The following is a 6,909-nucleotide window of genomic DNA, read 5'->3' on the forward strand; positions in this document are numbered from 1 at the left end:
CGAGGTCGGCAATTGCAGGGACAGGTTTTAAAGGTAGCGTAGGGCAGAGGGCTGTCCAGGAGCGGTCCCCTTTGGGCAGGTAAAGGGGGAGCAGGTTACTCCTCAGCACAACGCTAGCATGTGCCGGGCAGGGCGGTTCCAGCCTGTGTCTGTGGTGTCATCGGTGTGGTCTGTCTTTGGTGTATTAGACCTTTGTCGGATCTCGATTTCGGGTTTATGCTCCAGGAGCAAGGCACAGTGTCTCAGGCGGCACCCCTGGAGTCTCGAACGCCTGTACTCATCGGCATAGCGCCAGTCGGGCGCTGCTCTTCTTGTATTAGAAGCCTAAATCGTCGATAGGTGCGGTGTCACGGAAGTGTCTGGACGGTCCTCACTTGCGGCGTGGTTCCCAGCTGCGTGAGCAGCTCTGTTCTCTGGCCATCCGTTTTCAGGGCGCGGGCCTTCTGCCCCGCATCGTTACGCTCTTAGGTCTTGAAGCCTGGTTTTCTGCACGTACATCTTCGCAGTTTGACGAGTCACTTCTTGTCACGGGTCGTGACGTTCTTAAAGCGTGGATCGGTCTTGATGGGAAGACTCTTCGGTCGCTCTGCTTTTGCAGCATCATTCCTGGCTGCACAAGCAGCTCTTCTCTATACCCATCCATTTTCAGGGACCGCGTGTCGTTCCCTTCATCCTTATGTTTGTAGGTGTTGAAGCCGGGTTTCGTGCACCTACATCATCTCAGTTTTGAGAGTCGTTTCTCGTCACAGGACCTGACGTCCTACTCTGTTTTTGTTTTGTTTTGGTTTTTTGGGGTGTTTCCCAGAGCCTCCTCACGTCACTGTTGCGGTCTCGCAGGTCTTCTTGCCCGACAGTGACTTCCATCCCGGCATCATTCTTCTCTCTGAGAGTTTTCTCTCATCTTTGAGGCACATTGTTTGTAGTGTTCTGTGTAGTATCTGTGCATGTCTGTGTGGCTCGGAGTCACCCTGCCCAGGGGTGTAGAGTCAGGGGTAGGTGGGATAGCCGTAAGAGTTTATGGTTAATATGTTGGTGTGTCGAGGCAAAGGCAGTAAGGTCATTTTGGACTGAGCGGCCGTCAGTGGGTTTTGAGAACAGGTTTTTCATTAACGCTTTATGGGGAAGGGCAGAGCTCTGCAGGAAGGGCCATTCAGCAGTAGGTCCGGAGACTGCATCTCAAAGACGCAAAGGCTGCTATGTGTGGGGCTTGAAGTCTGTGGGTGGTGTTTCTGGCGAGCCGCCAGATGGCCTCCACATGAGGTTTCTAAATAGGAACAAGACTTTAGGGTTACGAAGCTACCTCTCTGCGTCCAGCTGATCGTTGATGTTGTTTTTTCAGACGTAGAGGGACCAGCTCCGCAGGGTGACGCAGCCAAGCAGAGTACCGTGAGAAGGTGGGTCATTGTTTCTGGTATTAGAGGGAAGATGTGACCGCTGCCTCTGTAACTGCAGTTACACTTGGTTGTTTTGTTGTTTTTCCACGGTTTGAATTCTTGAATCCGTTAGGTGCCAGAAACATTGACGGTCCCAGCATCTGACTCCGGAATCTGTGCAGAGCAGGTGAGCGGAACGCCACGGCGTGTCCAAGGCGGGGGCTGTCACAGGAAAAGTCTATGTTGACCGACACGATGCTTCGCAACGGCACTGTTGCGTGTGCATCTTTTTGTTTGTTTTTGCAGGCGCTGAAGAAGAATCCATCGCCTGCAAGATTAACGCCGTTTGCCAATCGGGGTTTTATTCGTCAAGGATGGCTTTGGAGCCCGGGCCCTCTGAAAGCTCAGCGGAGGGACTCGCGGCGGAGATCGTTTGGGGAGGGAGGGGACAGGGTCAGCAACCGGAGAGATGGGTTTTAAAGTTAGCGTAGGGCAGAGGGCTGTCCCCGAGCGGTCCCCTTCAGGCAGGTAAAGGGAGGGGGTTACTCTTCTGCGTGACGGTAGTGTGCACCGGTCCGGGTGGTTCCGGCTCGTGTCTGTCATCATGTAGTTTGCATGGCCTGTCTTCTGTATCTTGCGTAATACCTTCCTCCGGTCTCGAAGTCTCCATAGCTCTTTTTTGATCAGCAGGCATCTCACTAGCTCTCCAGAGTGGCTAGAGAGCATCACCTCATCAGTGTAGTGCCTGTCGAGCCTTTCTCATCTCGATAGTCTACTTTAAAGTGTCCTTCCATCCAGCGTGTATTATGTTGCGAATCTTTCCGATCGGTCTCCACTTGCGGCGGCAAGCCAGGCGGCACATGCGGCTCTGTTGAGATTCCCGTTTCCACAGAGTAGTCTTGTGGGGTTTCATTCCCGTGTCTTTAAGAGGTTCAGGTCTTAAAGCCTGCCTTCTCATGCATCCACCGTGATGAGTTTGACGGTCGCTTTCTGTCAGGGGTGGCAGCTGTCGCCTCTCTTGCAGGGCTGCTATAAGGCATTTGCATCATTGTGGCACCGTAGGGCTTCTGTGCTGGCATCATTGACCTTACGTGAGTTGTTCTCACCCACAGTCTTACAGCATCTCACGGTCACTCTTGCGGCCTCTGCACGCGCCACGGGTCCGTGTCTGCCACCTGCGATCGGAGCTTCAAGCACACCTAGCGTCACGGATGTATCTGGAGGGTCACCTTCAGGGAGGCGATCTGGCCCGGAAGGAGCGCTCTGCTCTGGTACTTCCCGGTTCCATAGAGATGTGCTACGGCATCTCATCCGCCTGCCTTTCTGAGGTAGGGTCCTAAAGCCAAGCTTCTCAGGCACGTGTCGTTCTAGAGTTGCATTGTATCGCAGCATTCTAGTTTTGACTGCCATCCGAGACCGCCTCGCCATGCAGAACTTACTTTTTCTTTTGCTTTGTAAAGCTATGTATTTAGTTATGCGTCACATTGTACCGCCCTGTAATTGTCTCAACTGCCTTCAGAGACCGTCTCGCAGCGTAACTCCCCATCTTGCGTTTTGTGTCGGACCGTTCTGTATTTGAATGGGTACGGCATTATTAGGCTCTATTGGTTTTGCATCATACTGCCCTGTAATAGTCTCAACCTCCATCTGAGACCGTTTCACACTGTAACGGCCCGTATTGCGTTTTGTCTCACATCGTGCCACTCTGTAACTATCTCGACCGCCACGTGAGACCGTCTCGCTTCATACCGCCCCCTACTGTTTTTTTTTTTTTCGGATCATTCTGTACCGGAGTGCACGTTGCGTTGTTTGGTGTTGTATTGGCTTTGCATTGTATAGCTCTGTAACAGTGTCGACTGCCATTTGAGACCATCTTGTATCATATCACTCCGTATCGCATCGTGTCTCACATCGTATAACTTTGTAATGGTCTCGACTGACATCGGAGACGGTTTTGCATTGTACGACCCTGATTTTCCTTTTTTTTTTTTATAATTGCATCATTGCCTATTTGAATGCCTATTGCACTGTCCCTCTCTGTAGTGGTTGTGCATTGTATTCCTCTGTAATAGTCTAGACTGACCTCGGACACCATCTCATATTGCGTAGTCTACTTTGTATCGCATTGTGACGCTCCGTAACCATCTTGCCTGCCAGCAGAGACGATCTGGCTTTGTGCCACCCCGTATCGTGTGTTGTTATTGGATCACTGTGTGTTTGAATGTGTATTGTATTGTTCTTCTGAGTATCGGTTTTGCATTGTACTACCCTGAAATTGTCTTAACCACCATCTGAGAGGGTCTCGCATCGTACCACCCCCTATTGCGGTTTTGTTATTGGAGCGTTCCGTATTTGACTGCCTACTGCCTTGTTTGGCTCTGTATTGGATTTGCCTCGTCTGGGTCTGCATTGGTGTCTACCACCATCCAAGAGCGTCACGCATCGTATCGCCTCATATCGGCATTTGCCTCTTGTTGGCACCCCTCCGTAGTCATCTGGACCGCCGCCGGAGACCATCTCGCATTGTACCACCCCATAACTATCTCAACTGCTGTCAGAGATGGACCTGCATCGTATCACCCTGTATCGTATTTCATCTCGATGGCGCTCTAAGAGCACGTCAAGTTTTTAGACTGGTGTGCACATGACACGGCTCTATCTTTGTATGTATCATACGGTATTGTGTAGGCAGTGTAGATGGTTAAAGGGTCGCTGTGTCTCTGCACGTCGCCGGGAACGGAGCGAATGACAACCACATTGCGAGGTAAGATAAGGTAAGGTAGTAATGCATTTGGGGTTTTTATGCAGTTGTTGTAGGTAACTTGCAGTAAGCGCGCAGAAAGAGCAGGGGTGTAGAGCAGCGTGACGGGGCTCTGAGCAGTCAGCGATTTGCAGGCTCGTAGGGCAAATAAATCCCCCGTCGGGAGTTTTTGTATTCCAGGTTTTTTTTTCCTTCCCCTGGCTGTTTTTTTTTCCCCCATCCTGTCCTTTGGTGACCTTCATCGCCAAAGTTTGGGCGGAGGTCAGGCACAGGCTGGGGTTTTTGCAGGCAGGGTCACTTACGCTCCTGGATTAGGAGTTCTTGGGGCACATTGTCCCAAGCCCACAATGTCCTTTGGTTGATTAATAGTTACACGTGCGGACAACAACATTTGGCATTTAAAGTGTCGTTTGCTTTCATCCCACTCCCTTTTGTGTCGCCGTGCATTTGGCCGGGTACAGGGGCATGCATGACTCGGGGGCGGAGCGTGTGTGAGCACGCAGATGTCAGATGGTAGCTGTGGAACACGGCTGGGCGGTGTTGATCTCGTGCGTATCTGACTCAGAACGTTAATAGAGACGCGCATGCCCGAGAGTCATTTGTGATGGGTTGTGCGCAACAAGAGTGCATTTGAGCCCCAGTTTGTGGGTGTTAGGTGCTGTAGCAGTTTCACTACAGCATACCGATAAGGATAACTGAAGTTAGACACATGAAATAGCCAAACTAGGAAAAGGCGTGCCCCGCAGCACTCAAAGAGATATTAAAATAGTAAATGGGACTGCCTGCCCTTTCCTTGTTCCATGCCACACTTAGTATTTGTAGGGTTTTCCTATATACAGACATGCCTGAACACTGGATCACCTGTACACTAATTGCCCACCCAATTACCTCATTAAATAATTAGCACCTCATTAGGCAAATGAAACAATTAATTATGCACATTAGGGATTTTCCGCTTTCTGGCCTCCGGCCTCCACTTTCCGGCCTCCGGCCTCCACTTTCCGGCCTCCACTTTCTGGCCTCCGGCCTCCACTTTCCGGCCTCCAGCCTCCCATTTCTGGCCTCCATTTTCCGGCCTCCACTTTCTGGCCTCCATTTTCCGGCCTCCACTTTCCGGCCTCCACTTTCCGGCCTCCACTTTCCGGCCTCCGGCCTCCACTTTCCGGCCTCCACTTTCCGGCCTCCGGCCTCCACTTTCCGGCCTCCGGCCTCCACTTTCCGGCCTCCACTTTCCGGCCTCCACTTTCTGGCCTCCACTTTCCGGCCTCTGGCCTCCACTTTCCGGCCTCCAGCCTCCACTTTCTGGCCTCCACTTTCTGGCCTCCGGCCTCCACTTTCTGGCCTCCACTTTCCGGCCTCCGGCCTCCACTTTCCGGCCTCCACTTTCCGGCCTCCGGCCTCCACTTTCCGGCCTCCACTTTCCGGCCTCCACTTTCTGGCCTCCACTTTCCGGCCTCCGGGCCTCCACTTTCCGGCCTCCAGCCTCCACTTTCCGGCCTCCATTTTCCGGCCTCCACTTTCCGGCCTCCACTTTCCGGCCTCCGGCCTCCACTTTCCGGCCTCCACTTTCCGGCCTCCACTTTCCGGCCTCCATTTTCCAGCCTCCACTTTCCGGCCTCCACTTTCCGGCCTCCACTTTCCGGCCTCCGGCCTCCACTTTCCGGCCTCCACTTTCCGGCCTCCAGCCTCCACTTTCCGGCCTCCACTTTCCGGCCTCCACTTTCCGGCCTCCATTTTCCAGCCTCCACTTTCCGGCCTCCACTTTCCAGCCTCCACTTTCCGGCCTCCATTTTCCGGCCTCCACTTTCCGGCCTCCACTTTCCGGCCTCCAGCCTCCACTTTCCGGCCTCCACTTTCTGGCCTCCGGCCTCCACTTTCCGGCCTCCACTTTCCGGCCTCCATTTTCCAGCCTCCACTTTCCGGCCTCCACTTTCCGGCCTCCGGCCTCCACTTTCCGGCCTCCACTTTCCGGCCTCCACTTTCCGGCCTCCGGCCTCCACTTTCCGGCCTCCACTTTCCGGCCTCCACTTTCCGGCCTCCGGCCTCCACTTTCCGGCATCCAGCCTCCACTTTCCGGCATCCATTTTCCGGCCTCCCCTTTTCCCTCCCTCCTCTGCCCCCCCCTTCCCCTCCCTCCTCCCCCCCCTTTCCCCTCCCTCCTCCCTCCCTCCCCCCTCCCTCCCCCCTCCCTTTTCCCTTCCCCCTCCCTCCCCCCTCCCTTTCCCTTCCCCCTCCCTCCCCTTCCCCTCCCTCCCCTTCCCCTCCTTCCCCCTCCCTCCCCCCTCCCTTTTCCTCCCCCCTCCCCCCTCCCTCCTCCCCTCCCCCCTCCCTCCCCCCCCCCCCCCCCCTCCCTCCCTTTCCCCTCCACCTTTCCCCCTCCCTCCCTTTCCCCTCCCTTTCCCCTCCCTCCTTTTCCCCTCCCTCCTTTTCCCCTCCCTCCCTCCCCCCTCCCTCCTCCCTTTCCCCTCCCTCCTCCCTCCCTTTCCCCTCCCTCCCTTTCCCCTCCCTCCGTCCTTTCCCCTCCCTCCTCCCTTTCCCCTCCCTCCGTCCTTTCCCCTCCCTCCTCCCTTTCTCCTCCCTCCCTTTCCCCTCCCTCCTCCCTTTCCCCTCCCTCCCTTTCCCCTCCCTCCCTTTCCCCTCCCCCCCCCTCCCTTTCCCCTCCCCCCCTTTCCCCTCCCCCCGTTTCCCCTCCCCCCTCCCCCCCTTTCCCCTCCCCCCTCCCCCCCTTTCCCCTCCCCCCTCCCTCTCCCCTCCCCCCTCCCTTTCCCCTCCCTC

At 55.1% G+C, this 6,909-nt stretch overlaps 1 long non-coding RNA gene across 1 annotated transcript; it reads left to right on the plus strand.

Moving 5' to 3' along the window:
* The first annotated feature begins 1,067 nt into the window (after window positions 1-1,067).
* LOC309684603 lies at window positions 1,068-2,581 on the plus strand. Its single transcript, XR_014270313.1, has 3 exons — window positions 1,068-1,394; window positions 1,507-1,560; window positions 1,680-2,581. It is a non-coding gene; the product is annotated as an uncharacterized lncRNA (long non-coding RNA).
* Window positions 2,582-6,909: the final 4,328 nt, after the last annotated feature.

This window comes from Vanellus vanellus, assembly GCF_965231255.1.
Source record: "Vanellus vanellus genome assembly, contig: HAP1_SCAFFOLD_854, whole genome shotgun sequence".
Taxonomy (NCBI): domain Eukaryota; kingdom Metazoa; phylum Chordata; class Aves; order Charadriiformes; family Charadriidae; genus Vanellus; species Vanellus vanellus.